This window comes from Sinohyriopsis cumingii, chromosome 16, assembly GCF_028554795.1.
Source record: "Sinohyriopsis cumingii isolate HCF-2022 chromosome 16, ASM2855479v2, whole genome shotgun sequence".
Classification (NCBI taxonomy): Eukaryota; Metazoa; Mollusca; class Bivalvia; order Unionida; family Unionidae; genus Sinohyriopsis; species Sinohyriopsis cumingii.
In genome coordinates, this window is record NC_142976.1 from 33,473,735 (window position 1) to 33,490,031 (window position 16,297).

Here is a 16,297-nt window from a genome sequence, read left to right on the forward strand (position 1 = left end):
GCCACTTTTGGGGCCATTCTTGTAAATAACCCGCAATGGTGCTACCGAGACCATCTCCGTACCACGCGCGGTATACAGGCAATCGTGAGTTTACCACGTAGACGCTGACTGGTTTATCATGGTTGTAGTGTATGATCATCTTTATTATAAAAACACCAGTGTTTTCCAATTAGTGATTGATCACCAGTGATTGATCACCAGTGATTGATTGGTCAATCGCTGTGATAACCGTCCACGAGTTCGTCAATGAGCGTTCGATATACATTAATGTCCATGATACCACCGGCAAATAACCGCCTGCAAATATCAGCGGCCTCATTGATTATTTCCGTAGAGTTATTTCCGGCTCGTTTTCCTCCGATCAGTACTTCCAGCCGTGATATATCACTGAGAACATTACCAGGACAAGTAACAAAACCGTAGGATTTTTTACCAGAAGAGTTTCCAACAGAGTATCCTTTTCCTCTTTTTGGTTTTTTACTTTTAACCTTATCGAGGAATGCTTTGTAATTGGGATCACGCGGTGGTATTATACTTTTATATTTACTTGCTAAATACACTATTCTTGTCCATCTTTCCGTCGAATTTATATACTTTTCGTAACCGCTACTGATATGCATATCTCGTATATTCTTAGGTAATGTTGTAACAGTAAAATTAACTAATTCTTCCTCGCTGTCGAAGCCTCTGATTGTATCTAATGTGCTCTTTTTAAGTACATTACGGGGTGAATGTATCCATTCATCTTTTTGTTTTTGTATTTCTTCCGGTATTTCTTCCGGTATTTCTTCCGGTATTTCTTCTTCTGGTGCTCTTGCAGTAGCACCTGGTTCTTCTTCATCAGCCATTGTAACATAAGGTTCTTGTGGGTCCGTTATAGCGAGTGGTGGTGGCCTCCCCCTCCGTTGGTGTGTTGTAGCAACCGCTATTTCCGCAGGAAGTGTTTCCAGAGACTTTTTTGTTTGTTCGGTCTGAGCTGCTATCTTTTCAAGCGCACCGAGGACGGGCACAGTTGCGCTTTTTACCGGGGCAAAGAGTTGTTCGCTTCCAACAGCAAAATCAGTTTGTAGTTGTTTCCGCGTTTGAAGTTGTTTTCGGACCCTGTCTCGTAACGGTATGAACTTTTTAAGCGCTGCTAGCCGCTCTCTGGCTAGCCGAGTAGTAAGTGATTCACCTACCATTATTGCAAATTGCGGAGCAATTTCTAATTTCCCGCCGAGTCATCCTGTGGCAGGAATATACCCAAACACCTGTCGCGTCAGACGCAATCGTCTTACTATTTCAGTATTACAATTAAAACGTTACCACGACCTATCGGGGGGGGGGGGGAAATGAATACAACGATGTGTCACTTCCGTTACGCTACGTGAACAGGTATGCCATTAAATTGGGGGCTCCACAGAGTTTTCGTCTATAATCTTTCTAATGTTTTTAATCTTACTAGAAATCTCCCGGCGTCGTTCATAGGCACGTCCAAGTTTTTTTCGTACTGTTTCAACGGCGGTGAATAGCCCAATGAATGCATTTACGTCATTGAGGTACAGGTTTTCATTAATCGTATGTTGTAATCGTTTTATAAAAGCGTACTCGCGGGCCAGGGTAAAACGCCCCCGTTTCGATTGTTCGTTAATAATTTCATAATCGGATAATATTCTTTCGCTGTTGAGACTATCAGATAATTCAATTCCTTGATTTTTAATTTTGAAATCTCGGTTAATATATTATTGATGTCTTCGATATTCATATTCTTATAAACATCTTATTTCTAATATAAAAAAAAATTATTTTTACAAAATGATCTCTAGGCACATAAAGGTGCTGTTAACATCTTTACTGCCTAGAGAAATATGTACTTAATTAAGGGACGGCACCAATACCGTTTGGCAACCCCGCTGGCGCCTTTTGACGTCAGAGAGGCCCATCGGTTACATATACGACAATACGTCTTTGGAACTCCTTGATTGCCACCGCATTCAAGCAAAGCCCGAAGACACCCGAAGCATTAGATCCCCATAGGGAAGTCTAACTCGGCAAACACCGTGTTAGGCCTCCCAGAGGAGGTGACAATACAAGACAGACTTCGGAACTCCTTGTTTACCACCGTATCCAAGTAAGTCCAAAGGGTAATGGGACGGCACAAGACGGCACAGACATAAAACGGCGGGCGGAACTCTACGGTCAATTCAACCAATCAAAAGCAACCCAATTAAATTAACCCGGTTGCATGATTGTGAACAAAAGACAACCACACGCCCGGGTCAAGAGCGTGGGTTAGTTTTGATTGGTTGAATTGGCTTTCGAAAGCCCCAGGCTTATAACGAGTCGGCTTATATATAAGGTGACTAATACAACCGCGTCAGTTACAAGGTGTGTTATTATATTTTGTTAAATTACTTAAAAAACGCTATCAATAGCGTTTAAACAACACTAAATACTTCGATGAAACATAAAACAGAATATTACAGTTGTTTGTAAAGACAATTTATTCCATCAGTTTTCTTTAAAACAGACAATTTATTAATTGTAATAGACTGTAGCGTTCACACTGTCGGTAACTTCGTCACTCGGTGATATACCATCACGAGTTATTCCCCTTTGATGTTGTATATGAAAATCGAATTCTGTGTCCGGTCTTTTTTGAGATCGCTGTTTTAGTTATATTCTCTGCAACATCTCGAACTGATTTGCTACAAATATCGAAGTACCTATCAGCCGCATTCATAGAGTAAAATATTTTTTCTTCGTGCGTTATTGTATCAAATGACTTTACGGGTTTTGCCTTTCTCACCCCTCCTGTTTTTCCAAATTTGGAATTTTGACTCGGTGTAACAGCTCTTAGATTACACAGTCTGTTATTTTGAGGACATCCATCAATGTGATCAATAACGAGACCGTCGTTGATCAATCCGTTAAACGCTTCATATACCACCCTGTGAACAAGATAAATTTTTTTCCCAGCACCAAATCGCAAGTATCCGTGATTATTTTTTCGTCCAACTGGCCTCTTCAGTCTGCGGTTTCTAACAACGCCGTCGCGAGATGCCTCGTAATTAACAAGCACAGGGTGAGGTAGAAATTCTTGGTTCATTTGTATAATAATACTACTTGTCTAATTCATTATTTGGTTTAATTATAAACCTTTCAATGTAGTCTTGAGGAGTTTTGATGATTTTGTCCTTGACGGAGTCAGCGGTGGGGTCAACGGTGGAGTTTTTAATTCGCTTGTCGTAATAGCATTTTAGTTCTCTGTATCGCTTTCCACCGCAACTGATACACAACTGTGATTTTCCTCTTACACCAACATGGCAAACCAAGCACGGGAGGGGGCCAAGAGAACCATTACGAACGCTTTGTAAATGATACCCGCAGAATTCACCTCTACATGATTTATTGCACGGGGTTGTCGACCCAATCATCAACCATTTGCAGTGATTCATTATACTATATTCTTTCATTTAAATGCTTGTTTTAATTATATGGAGGAGTTCGAGAGATTAGCAGCAATTAAGCCCTGGAAAAATATTAAGTTCAATCTCGATAGAGCCCTCAAGGACGCACCAAAAACGGCAATAAACGATAGAACCCTGTTAAATAAAATACGTGATTGTATCAATGAATTCAAGCGTGATGGTGCATCTCATAGTTGGTCAACATTTCGAATTGATGGCGTTGTTGATGCTACCATGAACGACAAACGCGCAGCAACGATAATATCACACCTTGACGGTAAAAAGTATTTTTTCAGAGTAAAATTCATTGTCCGGGTGGAATCAGGTAATTGGATCATACGTGATAAATTTGAACCAGTTCTCAGCGACAAGAAAACAGTCATTGTTAGCCGCGACTCCAAGCCGGGGTTGTTAACCGGAATTGATAAACCATACTATGAACGATCGTATCCTGAAACAGCAGTTGTTTATGGAATATACCCGTTAAATAAGAAACCTGATATCGGAAAACTAGCGCCGATGAAACAGTCAACGGGGATAAATTGTGTAGCAGAACGAGTAATAGAGCATTTTACAAATGCGTGTCGAGGAAACAAATTGACTGATTTACGACGTAGCAAAATCAACCAATGGGGGGAGACAGTGCGCGAGCGAGGAGCAACCATCAGCGACATAGCGAGATTAGAAACATCGTTGAGATTTCCAATAACCGTTACAACGATAACCGGTGAAGTATTATACGAATCAAAGTATAGATCAAAGGGAGCCCCAATCAAAATTATTGATCATAACAAACACGCATGGACGCCCGCGGTCACAATATTTCCACGGGATAGAACAGTAAAGTATATACCTGAAGAATTCCTGCGAGAACAATTCTCCAAGGATAATTTTCTCGCGGAGAGGAAACTATTTGATGCTATTGCCTACTTGTGTAAAAACGACCCTGTATCAGTGTGGTTACTTCGCAGCGCTGAAAACGATGCGGATACCTTTGATCAGTTTGTAAGACCAAACGGTGAATTATATCGCACTGAAGCGTTTCACAACAAGATGAAAAAACCGCCATGGAATTTGAAGAGCATAATGAACAACTGCTAACAAATTGTTTTACAATTCCATCGGTTGCGGCTCATGTTGCAGCAAGGAAAAATGCTTGGAGACCAACACGCAAGGAATTTCTACCGGATGTACAATCCAGTTGTTTGGAATACTATCACGGTGGACTATGGAACACTAGATACAACCGCGACGCTATGATTTCCGTTGATATGGTTGCCTGTTATCCAGCGAGTTTTCTCGGGTATGGATCCGCCGCTGAGTACTTTAAACGATCTGGACACCCCAGACATGAAATGACTCGTGTTGCTATTAATGGACCACTGCCTGATTTTGATTTAACCGGATTCGCTCGCATAGTATCATTTGAATTCGCGGCAGGACTTCATCGCTGTTGCTATATTTGGATTGGTAGACACATGTCTGAAAAGAAGTGGTTGCCAATAGCGCTGCTACGGTATATGATTGATTGTAAAATGCTAATTTCGTTGATTGTCAGTGACGCGATTATATCATACCGGGCGCAGACTGAAGTCTGGTTACCAGAACCGGAGCGTCTAGAAAGCATAATTGACGAGTCCAGAAAACACATTGATGCCGACGAGGAATATATCGTCGAATGGTCCAAAAAGATATTCAACCAACGAAACATAGAGGCAAAAGATCTCGGTAGAAGAATAATTGGTAAGTTCACACAAGGTGGAAAAAACTGCGACTACAAACGATATTGCTCACGGCTGATTATAGATGACGCAGAATATGATTTCGTAATCAAGGACGCAGTGGCGAAAAATAGATACGTGAACTGCAAAACAGCTTTCTTGTCCAATGGAACAAGGTTGGGTACAGTTGTTACTTACAGCGATGGAGACAGCCCGGCATATCCACATTTGAGGGCGTCTATGCTGGGTTATGCTTGCATAAATTTATTTTCAATGTTAAATAGATTTCCCGACACCGCAGTTAGAGTTGCGATTGATTCATTTTATATTGACGTAAAGTATAAGGGAAACATAGCCGAGTTTACTAGTCCGGACGAGAGTTGGGGTACATGGAGAATTAAAAAAGAAATACGACGCGATTATTCCCCGTCAGCAGATGTCACCGTTGAGAACAACTACTTACGCGGTGATAATCTATCAGAATGGTCTAATGCACCACCGTGTTCTGATCCAATTTGTAGATACAAAACAGTTTATTTAAGCGGCTGTGGCGGGTCAGGAAAGACGACTCGGGCAATTGAATTATTTCAAACGCGGGCAAGTATGATCGTGCTTACACCAACCCATAGACTAGCGCGAGAGATAAAACAACGAAATGTTAACGCCGTTACTTATCACAGCTTTTTTCGATACAGCGGCGGTGAGTGGACTCCTGATCGAATGGGTGAAAAATTTATTCCTGAGGTTATCATCTGGGATGAGATATGTACTGTTTCGTTAGATGTTTTACAAATGTTTCTTGAGTGGTTGCTGCGCGCGAATACAGCGGTGATAATGTGCGGAGATCATGGCCAACCACCACCATTTGTCGGCGAGGGTCCACATGATTGGTTAAAGGGTTTTGTGGACTATTATGAAGAAACCGATACTGATTACCGAGCACTTGATGAACAACTGCGCGAGGTTAAGAAATTAATCAGATTACAGCCGGATAGAGTTCAATGTGAAATAGTCCGCGAGGTGATTCCGGAAACGCCGTTAAATGAATTCTGGGAAACATGGAGACCAAACGATTTGATTGTAGCGAGTAGAAAGATAGTCAGAGACACACTTCAGCAAAAGTTGTTTACGTTGCATAAGGAAAAGTTTCCAACGCGCCCAGTGCCGTTATGTTATAGACCCGCGGATACACGGCGGCAGAACATTGAAGTTGAAATTCCAGGCCCGACAGCGTCAGGGACAAAAAAACAAATTCTTGTGCTGAATGATATCGTGCTCGTTGATATCAGCGTCGTCGAGGACGCGCTACGTGCTGATAAATCCCCGTGGACGCTAGGATACGCAACAACAATACATTCCTCGCAGGGATTAACCATCACGGACACAATTGTTTGGACGGTTGATAATCGCATCGAATGGTCAAATCTAGTCTATCTTGCAGTGTCCCGAGTACGGAGGATAAATCAGCTTCGAAGAATTGTTATTGACGAAGCCGGTGACAAAGTCACCGACAAAGTCACCAACGACATGATCGATGCAAGCGTCATTGATAGAAAACTCTCGGGTTACCGCCAACAGGATAAAAAAAAATAGCGGCGTTTTGATATTGATGCCGAATTAATAATTGCGTTACGACAACAACAGAATAATCACTGCGCGAGTTGTAATTGCATGATGCGTTGGCGTTATTCGGATAAAGACGCTCGCCAATTTACCGTGGACAGGATCGATAACAGTCTCGGTCATGTCAAAAACAATGTGAGGTTGACCTGTCTTGAGTGCAATAGACGCAACGGCGCTAGTTAAGACCACGCGGGGGTAATTGAGTATCGTCAGGTATCACTTGTAGTTGCTCGCGTGTAAACCCCCGCTGTGGGGCAGTTGAATCCAGTCTATAGATCGGTGGTCTACCAGTTGATCGTGTTATCGTTGACATGTTATGTGTGGTAACACTCCAGATAGGATCAGTAGCTCTTTTTTACCGCCTTCAAGCTCTCCTGGTTCATATAAATATCTCACGGTGACATTGCCGAGAATCGGCTTGGAAACGCTATTTATTCTTGATCTTCCGGGTATATACTTTTTTTAATCGCGTCGCTGGGCTTCATGTTGATTGCTCGGGTAATCTCGTTATTTAACGCTGCAATTACGCCTGGCAACCTTTTGACCCATTCACGAGATCGTTTTTCTTGGATGAATTCTTTTGCGTACTGATATCCAAATAACCGTTCAGCAAGAGTCCGATTGAATCGTTCAACAATTGCCTGATCACGATGTAGCGCAGTATGACCTCGTCGTACCGCGACGCTATGATGTTTCAGCGTTGATAAAACAGCGCCGCGAAATTCACTACCAGGATCAACTTGTAATAGATTTGGCCAGCGCAGAGGACCTTTTCGATAAATCCGCTCAAACGCATCGGCTACTTCAGTTGCTGACTTTGTTTTTAACGGTTCCGCTTGTTTGTATCGACTCGCAACATCAACTATGGTTAGCGCGTATTTGTAACCGTTGTCATGCGGCAAAAATAGTATATCAGCCTGATGAACTTCATTAGGTACGCTGACATCAAAGCGCGAAAAGTTGATTTGTTTAGGCGGTGGTAGATAGATTTGCCATATAGCCTGTTTGGATAACCAATTAGCCGCAGTGGCCCTCGTTACTTTTGCAGCGCTTGCAAGCTTACCAATTGCGGCCTTCCCCTTCCAGTATCCTCTCGGAGAATAATAGATGGATTCCATGTTGTTATTAATTACCAGCGCCCATCATTAATTTACCTTTCATAGCCGATTTTACCAACCATGAGGCCAATTTTTCTTTGAATGATTTATCAGGAATGGTATTTAACGCGTGAATTAATTTTACATCCGCGATATGACGCTGTTGCAGATCGCTACTTTTGTAGTAAGCAACATCATGAGCATGACACGCCTTATCGATAGCGTTTATTGGATACTCACCGGGTTTGGGCTGATTTTGATCATCGAGTCTGATATCTAATCGTGTTCCGGGGCCACAGTAGCTATATCCTGGGAGGTGCTTTTCTCCTGGATACTTTGCCCACGGTGTTCCGGGGAGTTTTGATAACTTGGCTGCAATATCACCTCCTCGCTTTTTTTTAAAACATCCCCGGGTCTAATAGAAATAAATCTAAATTTCTTTGTACCGCATTGTACACACTTACCAGTAAGTGCCGATCTGTTATTTCTTGTTGTAACGGTTGTCATATCATTTGTGCCAGTACGCATTCTACACTTCACACAATATAGATCCATAATTTATGTATAGAGATATGAATATAATTGATTTTTCGGCGACTAAAACAAGAGAACCAGTTAAGCATGTTGCAGCGTTACCAAACTCGATCCGGATGATTATCATCGGACCATCTGGATCCGGCAAGTCGCAATTGTTACTTAATTTAATAATGAGATGGATGAAGTGGGATAAGTTGTATTTAATCGCCCCTAGCGTAGATGATCAACGATGCTACGAGGTGTTGAAAGATTTTAACGAGAATGCATCAGCGATCACTGAAAAAAATGTTATTGAGTTTATTACAGATATCAATGATGCGCCAGGTATTAATGATATTGATGGCGACGTTAACAATTTAGTCGTGTACGATGATGTTATGTTAGACAATCAAAAAAACCCAGCTAGGATATTTTCCAGAGGCAGGCATAAAAACACTTACGTGATATATGTCACTCAACGATACACTCAGATTCCAAAAGTAATCAGAGATAACTGTAATATTCTTGCTGTGTTCAACGGCGTTGATACACACACGCTACGAAATATTTGGCAGACATGGTGCGGCGGTGACATGGACTTTAATGTTTCTCGAAACTTTTTTAGTCATGCTCAGTCGACCCCACATGGATTTGTAACGATAAATTTACATGATCCTCGGACACGATATCGTATCGGACTTGACCAAATATTCGGTTAAATTGTAAATAATTTTCATTGTAACTCTTAGCAGCAGAGGGGGCGATGACATCGACGCGGTCGTCGCGCTTTTTTACCCGACGCTGACGACGCTGGATCGCTGAGTGCAGAAAGTATATTAAACTAAATGACGTTCGATTTGCCCCCCCCCCCCCCGACGACGACGTCGTTTTTTTTTTGCCAGGCGCTGACGACGCTGGATCCGATGAGTGCAGAAAAGTATTAATTAAACCAAATGACGATTGGACAAAATGTCCGATTCGCCCCCTCTGCTGCTCATCCTATTTGAATAGCTATGCGATCTAACAATGCTTATGTGGGATTTGGACTCTCAGTCAGCGCCTTTCTATTCTCTGCCCCTTATATCGGAGGGTCTTTCGTTGTTTGTGTTGCCAACTTTGATGTCCACAGTGGAACTTTAAATCGCCGCACACACCTGATAAATCCTTGTGGCGGCGACAACCCTTATGACTCAAATTATATGATTGCACGTGGGCTTTTATAGTAAGTGACCCATTGAGCTTTGGGGCCATCGGCTCAAACAAGTTTGATTATTCCTGTTTATTTCGTTCCTGTTGTTCTGGTAGGTGACCTCGCATAAAAAATATTTCACTTCTTTCTTCGAGGCTTTCGCCATTATATCAAAATTTGATATTAGCATCGGCGACCTTGGAAAAGTTTGGTTGTTTCAGTGTGTCACCAGGATAGTCTTACAGAGGGACCCCGAAGTGTTCGTGGTGTTAGTCGCAGTCTGGACCCTTTTCATGTGACATAGCGAGACCACGTTGCCACCTGTTACTTTTGTCTGTTAATTTATGTCCGCAGATCCTACAACACCAAGCTTAGCGGTTTTTGTCAACAGCTGGTGCGACAGTAAGCACTGTAAACGTTCCGTCAGCTAGCAGTGCTGTTAGCGCTGTTACAAATGACTGTTATTTCCAATCCTCGTGCACGTGCCATCGCAGCATTAACGAAGGTGTTTTGTGAGTGTGTTGTCGCCCAATCAACGCTAGTTTATAAAGTCCGCAGCGTAACTGTGCGTAGGTTAATCGCAGTGTTATTCCACATTTGTGTTCGGCCGTTGATATTTTTTTTAATTCTGACTTTCTGTCAGTGTCACATACATATGGCTATAGGATATGATAGATTAGTCGCCCTCCAACTACATATCTTCCATGTGGGCGTGAATAACTTCATTCGTCCCCCACTCCTAGTTAGTAGTGTTTTGTCCGACTTTATTACTGCGATGCATCTATGTGCAGTAAAACCACCTGTTAATATCAAAGGCCAGCTTGAAATGCATGTATACCACAGACTGTCTAAACAGATCTAGACGTTCAATTGAAGAGTAATAAATTGGGTACAACATTGTGAAATCCTTATGACATATCTGAAGTCATTTATCAACGTTCTGGTCACGTCCCATGAAACTCTGGTTCGTTGGAAATCATCGAGGACTAGTTGGGATGGTTTATGATTCCACCATATTCTAAGCGAGCTTTCAGACACGATAAGTTGGTCAAACGCCATTTGGTTTCTTATCTGTGAGTGCAGAGACGTCAGATGAGATGGGATCTGACACGTAATGAGACCTGACGGTGTACATTGCATCTTTTGTCATTGTTGGCACTCTCAGCGTAGATTAACAGCCACCCTGTTTAAATCTTAGTAGTGGCTGAGCAGCTAGCGACGGTGTCAGGGTGGGAATGTACAGAGGTAAAGTAACCCATTCGTGTACCGCTTTAGATTTGCATGATTTCGCTCTCTCAGGGTGCCATATGGCTTCGTCATCAGTAGCGGGCCCTGTCAACACATCTTTGTTTTTAGGCACAAAGATAACTTTTCTGATTTCTAAAAAATCCAAATATGTTTGACAGTGGAATTACATAACTGATTTGACCTTGTGCGTTAATTTGTGCTCGCCGTGCTGAATGTGGGATTAGCACCACGGACAACAGCCAGACATCTGCATTGACATCGCTGGCAATATTTCTGTGTCTTCGACTATTATACTGCACATGATCGACATTATTCATGATATCCTTGGCGAACATCATTGGGGCACAGCGTTGCGAGAATAATCATTGGAGTAATATGCAAGTCCAAGTATTGTCGCTGACACGCAAACGTTCTCCAGACATTCGTTGATTTCCTTGCCGGATATAATGTATCGGGGGCTGTTAAATAATGCCATCACGCCGATACTAAGAAATACGCCAAATTACCCTTCGGAGTAAAGATTGCAATCAGTCTTCGCGGGCAGGAAATACCTGCTTGTGTCCTGGACCTGTAATACTATTCGAATCTATAGTTTAGAACACGAATATAATAAGAATAATACTGATAATTGTGCGCATATTCACGCTTAAGCATTGGCTCGTTCATGACGTATGCGGGATCAGAGACACGTTTGATACTGGGGTGTCGGATGCTTTAGTAACGCGATCACTTTCCAATCCGTTCATTAGTAACGAAATTAGCGCGCGGACATTGGTTCTGGCAGTGGCAGCGCAGCTTCTCCCTGATGATCATTTATTCGTTGTACAATGGTATCAATGATATATATTTTTTTTGTGTCAGTATGGTGTATTTCTTGTTGTTGTTCTTCTTCTTTCTCTTTTTCTTTTTCTTGTTTTTCTTCTATTTCTTCTTCTTCTTTATGTTCTTTTTCTTCTTCTTATTATTATTATGTCTCAGGTGGGTGGTGTTATACCAACACAACATTAGGTGCAGACCGCGAGCCCAGTCGTATCATCTTAGTTTTGTTTCGTCCAGGCGGGACAGTTAGATCTTGACCACCAATGGAAATAAATCATTAAAGGATGTCTGATGCTGGATGTAGTATCATCTGCTTCATCAGTGTCATTGGCCTCGACAGATTCGTGTGTGACTTCAGATTCAAACGTTATACCTTGATCGTCGTCTGAGCATTCGCTCTACTTCTCCATATCGTTTCGGGACCCCTGTCTGTACATATTGCAAGCGCTCCTTGTTTGTGATCTCACAAAACAGGCCAACCTTGACAACGATTGGATTATTGAGTTTGCAACAATGATGCAATTTGGGACTAAAGTTACAATTTACCGTTATATTAATAATAATAATAATAATAATAATAATAATAATAATAATAATAAAATGAACCTAGCGGTTTTCAAACTACGATCCCACCCTAAACATAACCGGTGGCAACCATGGTATAAAGAGAAATGGAAATTGTACGGCCTTACTACCAAACTGTTACGTTTGATGGTAAGATATCAATGATGACATATTTGATTACACTATATTTCATTATATGCGTCAGCGAGGTGGATGCATGAGATAATGAAAATCATGCCTAAGACTGGCATTTGCAGGAGTGAACTGCCTGAAGATATTTTGTCTTACGTGTCTAAGTGATTGTAAACGATGCCATCTGCCTATGAGATGTCAACTAACTCACCTTATATATGTTCATAGTTAAGTGGCTTCGACTTACAACTTGCTGAAAACCAAATTAATTTTTACAGACGACACCGACATGAACAGTGTGAATTGTATCGAAAAGTTAGAATTAATGCTCTGATCAGTGTCTGTGTTTTAACTACAAGTTGTTAATGTAATATTTATGATCAGTGTCTCTGTTTTAACTATAAGTTAATGTAATATTTATGATCAGTGTCTGTGTTTTAACTTCAAGTTGTTAATGTAATATTTATGATCAGTGTCCGTGTTTTAACTTCAAGTTGTTAATGTAATATTTATGATCAGTGTCTGTGTTTTAACTACAAGTTGTTAATGTAATATTTACGATTAGTGGTTTACTAAATATGCTTACTCTAATTCTGATGATTATTGTTTGCTATAATAAAAATTCTCAATATCATATTTCTGAGTAGTGTTTATGTTTTAGTAAAAATGCTCCATGTAATAATTATCATTAATATTTCAAATTAATTTGCTTTTGATGACCAGATCTTTATCAGATCTCGTAAATATTATTTTAGTATCAGCATTTGTATGTTGGTGTTTGTGTTCACAAAAGTCCTTCGTGTAATAGATAATCCTTTTAAGATTTACTTGTTGCGATATATACTGAGGTTAAATAAACATAAAAGGAAACTAATTTAAGATTAGTTATAACTATAATGTATTTTTCTACTCTAAAGTTTGTTCTCAATTATAATATTTCAATTCAATTTCATTGGTATTGCTGATTATTACAATTTATGTATTCGTTGTAGTCTGGTCATTTCAATAGAATCTAAAGAGGCCTTTTGCAATCATAAGTATACGTCAGAGGTAGTACGTGTCTATAAAGCAAACATATAGTATTACCCACAATATTCCTTTTTTTCTTTGCCCATAAAGTTTAAACCTGCATTTAAAACAAATTGACAACTATTGTATGTAAAATAAGAACAATAAATTTCTTCATTCCATTAAATTATTCCATTTATTCATACGTTGTATATCCCAGAAAATTAACTGTTGCTGTTAATCTCTTGAATAAGGTATACTAAATTTACGACTATAAAGTTGCGGACTTCACTATTTGTAGTCTGGTGCTTAAGCCCATAACCTTTAAACTTTATGTTCTTATCTAATCTGTAATAACACAATCAATGACATATTGCCCACTGACCTCTAACCATCCATGAATAATTATAGACTGTATGTAATCAAATAGAACTGTAAAATATTTTAGGATTCATGACTTAAAAGTTCAAACACATATCCACACAGTCTGACAACAATTGTCACATTTGTAATTTAAACATGAATACATTATCCCATGTCTATTCAATTAAACAATCAAAACAGGATTCTAATAGTTCTTATTGAAGTATTGTTTCTTAGAAAAAACATATTTTTATGTATAAGATGTTTTTCACTTTAATTTTGGCCCGTATACTTTTCATATTAGGTAAATGTGGAAGGAAGTTATATGGAAGTAGGCTGCTAATTAATGGAACAAAAATATGGGGAAATTACTATAAGGTATAAACTATAAAATAATGATTTCAATACGAATAAATGGAATGAAAGTGTTGCATCACATATTACTTAATTCAAATTGCTCACAATAAAAATGTCAGAGAAATGTATGGTTCAGTCAAGAAATGAAGTTTATATTTTCGCCATGTAAAATCTTTGATTCGCCATATTGTCACTGGTTACAATCGATGAATTTAGATAACTAATTTGGTAACAAAACGTTCATACAATCATTGAAGCATTGAAGAAATCAGGAAAAGCAAAGTCTTCCTTTGTGATCACACTAACGATAGAGTTAGGGTTGGTTCGAATCTCTCACAAATGCAATGACAACTGTGTTACCAGTTTGAGATCAAAATGCAAAACACCTGTTATTACTGACAGGTGAGACTTTACAATTTCATAAGCAATTATTTATTAAAAGATTGAGTTATATTTCTCTACTCCCATTGAATCAGTCAGCTGTTAGCAACATATCCTTCGGGCAGTTGAACTATAGTTAGGATTCATTGACACCCGTTAAAAAATTGATCGTTGAAAACCATGCATAAACTAGATCTAATTCCTTTTGAATCAAGGTTTAGTCGGCGAAATCTCTACTGATTGCCTTAGAAAGATAGTCCGACATTGTGACCTTTGTAGTTTACTTGGCTAAGGTGTTAATCTGACAGTTCAATGTATAGAAAATCAAAATGTGATTTGACGCTGCTTGACATATCAAATGATGTGTGCCGTTCAATACCTGTGGCGATCATGTCGTGCAAATACAGAGATTTAAGACTTTGGGCATGTTGGGTCAAACGAATGGCTGTCTCTAAATAAGAAGTTTGATTGATAAATAATATATGACTACTAGAAAATTTTTATTTGATTATTCTAAACCTTGTATCTAAATAAGCTCATATGCTGAAGGTTTTGTTGGTACCAAAGCAACATATATCATGGTAACTTGATGCAAATCACATAATGGTTTATTTTATGATCATTTGAGAACCTAAATGTAGAGACTTTAAAAAAAGGACATTAATAATGCAGACAATCAGCTGTTGAATCAGAAAGCTGAAAGGTTCGTACATGTAGCAACGATTTCTATTGGTCAGAACATCATCATATGATCATATCCAGTTACTTTTATTTCTGTATAAACTGTACAAAGAGCTAATTTATAACAAGTTATATAAATATAGTCACGTGCAAAGTAACTAATGTAAGTACTTAAAAAGGCAAACTCACTGACTGCGGGTATTATTTGTTAGTGATTCGGCAACTGACAGTTTATATCATTAGGCTCTTAATGGAACGCACATAACGCTAGCGGTTGGGCTATCTGACGATTTATCTGCTGAAAGAATGTCGGACTAAAGTTTACGGTATTTGCATTTTACGCTTGTGGCATAGTAGCATACAATAATGGTACTATATATATTTCACAAGGAGATAGTTGTTTTTGTTCACTTAATTTTATTTAAAAGATAAATATTGCATAATGAATTTTAAGATTCTAAACTAATGAAGACCGTAGGTAGCGACATTCTTCTCTGATGGTTCCAAGAGTTTATAGACAGTACATACGGCAATAGGGTCCCTAAATCTCGGCAAAATTTCGTGTAAACCAAGCAGTGTTTCCATATTACAGTTTTGTGTGCTGCTGGTTTTGTATCCTTCAATATTTGAAATGACGTAGGATAAAAATGTAAGAAAGGAAAGCTGGGAAGACACCCGTTGACGTAGCAGTGAACAAGAGTAGCAACAACAACTAATGATAAAATGAGAGAATACTATCATAAAATTAACTTATAAGTGCTGTTTTAATAGAAAGTCTTGCATATGCGAGTCTTCTGTTATAATTGTGTTTGTTTGTTTGATATATGATATTTAAACAATGAGGAAGAATGAAATATTTTAATTTTCCATGTGCGCATTGGCAATACACATATATAGGAGAAGAATGAAAATGCATAAGTTCATGTAGCATGACACTAATAAATTTATTTACTTGCATGTTCATACGACGATGCCTATTACATATTTATATCTTAGTTTGGGAAGTGACTTTTCAGATGTTTTTGTTTCGTATAACTCCAAAACAAAATCCGAATATTGAAAATATAAAGTTAGTAGCTGACACTTTTAATTAATCTCGCAATTATGTAAATCAAGTTCTGCACATGCGCAGCTATGTTTGCAAGAATA